Genomic DNA, 2,562 nt, shown 5'->3' on the forward strand with positions numbered 1-2,562 from the left:
ATGTTGCCCAGGCTGGTCTCAAACTCCTGGGGCTCAAGTAATCCTCCCTCCCCAGCCTCCCAAAGTGTTGGGATTACAGGCGTGAGACACCACGCCTGGTCAAATGGTATCTGTTTTGACGGGTGGTTCTCAACTGTAGCTGCATATTGAAATCACCCAAGAGTTGACATACCAGTGCCTGGGTTCCCGCTCCGGAGGATCTGGCCTGATCGGTCTGGGGCATGGTCTGAACATTAGGATTTCTTAAAGCTCCGGGAGTAATTCTGATGCACAGCCAAGGGTGAGAAATCTAAGGGAAAAAACTTTCCTTAGAAAAAACCTAAATCTGGTTAAATGCATTTCCACTGAAAGCATTTTATTTTATTTTTTTGAGACACCCAGGCTGGAGTGCAGTGGTGCCATCTTGGCTCACTGCAACCTCCACCTCCCGGGTTCAAGTGATTCTCCTGCCTCAGCCTCTCGAGTAGCTGGGATTACAGGCACACGCCACCACGCCCGGCTAAATTTTGTATTTTTAGTAGAGACGGGATTTCATCATGTTAAGTCAGGCTGGTCTCCCACACCTGACCTCGTGATCTGCCCGCCCCGGCCTCCCAAAGTGCTGGGATTACAGGCGTGAGCCACCGTGCCCTGCTGAAAGCATTTTCTTGATTTTCTCTGCCCCGTCACTGATTGACATCCTCCTTTACTGGGGCCGCTGGACTGAAGGAGAGTATGTAGGAGGTGCTGTCAGCTCTTCTGAAAAGAGATAGCTTTCAGTGTCATGCAGCTGCTGTGAGGTGGGATGTGCAGTTGTTGATCTTGTGCCAACAGATGAGTGACCATGGGTCCCCTGTCCTTAGTGAGCAGCCCGCTTCCTGGCCACACCTGGGGAGGAACAGTGTTAGATTTTGCTGGGCGCGGTGGCTCACACCTGTAGTCCTTGCACTTTGGGAGGCCAAGGTGCACGGATCACTTGAGGTCAGGAGTTCGAGACCAGCCTGGCCAACATGGTGGAACCCCGTCTCTACTAAAAATACAAAACTTAGCCAGACGCGGTGGCATGCACTAGTAATCCCAGCTACTGGGGAGACTGAAGCACGAGAATCGCTTGAACCCGGGAGGCACAGGTTGCAGTGAGCTGAGATGGCACCAGTGCACTCCAGCCTTTTTTGAGACTCTGTCTGGAAAAAAAAAAGAAAAGAACAATATTAGGTTTTACAAATCTGTTTCTTATGCATTGATAGTGGGGGTTCGGGTTGGGGGCAGGGTGCGCCTTCAGCCTGAAGTGCGCATTTATTGGAATGATGGCCCGCCTGTTCTCAGCCATCATCCTTAAATATAAATCAAAATTGGCAATAAAAGACCAAGTGAAGTCACCTCAGTGTCATGGTGTAAAACTGCCTGCGACCATCTGGGCAGTGCACTGGGAAAGGCTTTGCAAAGGGAGCCCAGCCTGAAGGCTGGGCAGGGTTCCGCCTGACAGTGGCTGCTGTGTTGAAGATGCTTCCCACCGTTCTGGATCTGTACTCGGAGGGGTCTTTGTTTCTGGTTTGAGCAGTGTTTCCAGATGTCTCCAGTAACACTACTGTTGAATATTAGTTCCTGCTGCTGGGGGTGCCTAGAAGAAAATCAGGCTCAGGCTTGGGGAGACTGCTTGGGAGAATTTGACTTGCGTTCCCTGGAATCTGGGATTGTGACGATAGGTCGGGCGTTTGAAGGAAGAAAGCTGGAGGCGCAGTGTGGGCAGCAGAGGGTGAAGCCTCCATTTCATGCAGAGGCACGTACGGTGGCCTCGGGTTATCGTGGATAACGGGCCCAGCCATCCTTGGCAGGTACCCGCAGGGCCAGGGTCCTCCAGCAGGGAGAGGCAGGAGGGTGTGCCACGGGGCAGGGGAGAAAGTCTCCTGGGGTCCTCGTTTAATCCAGTTTCCTTCCTTACATCCACTTCCGTCATCTTTGCTGAAAGCACATCTGTGTAACGATGCCCTTGGCCCTCGTTACCTAAATAGTTGTCAGCGTTCACTTAAACAACATAGGTCTGAGTCCTTGGCTCTGGAAACATCAAGTAGGGAGAGGGAGGAGGTGGAGGATGAGCTGCTCCAGCCCCTTCTTCCCTGGCCTGGGGTCTCCCAGGACTCCTGCAGCTTCCCTGGTTATTTGGCTACAGTTCAACCTTGAGTGTATGTGTAGGACAGACAGACCTTGAACAAATTACTTCATGAGTCTGTGCCTGTTTCTTCACCAGAAAAATCTCTACAGCTAGAAAACCTTGGATTTGCTTGCTTTGGTTGGGGAGAGGGGTAAGAGAAAATGTAGAGGAGTCACCCAAGCAGAAACGAGAAACTGAAGTTGAGCCAGATCGCACTTCCCTTCCCTGGCATGCGGAAGTAACAGACACTTGTTTTCGTGCACAAATTCTCAGTGGCCACTGGGGGTCACTGTCCCCACTGAATCCACTCAGCAGTTGTGCCTCCTAGGCCTGAAGGCCCCATCTCTCCGCCCTACCTCCTTTAAGTGATCCGTGTCCCTGTCCAGTCTTGGGAACAGAGTGGCCTTAGACGCCGGCTTCCACCCCTGGTG

The sequence above is a fragment of the Mandrillus leucophaeus genome, unplaced genomic scaffold (genome assembly GCF_000951045.1).
Source record: "Mandrillus leucophaeus isolate KB7577 unplaced genomic scaffold, Mleu.le_1.0 Scaffold315, whole genome shotgun sequence".
NCBI classification, from domain to species: Eukaryota; Metazoa; Chordata; class Mammalia; order Primates; family Cercopithecidae; genus Mandrillus; species Mandrillus leucophaeus.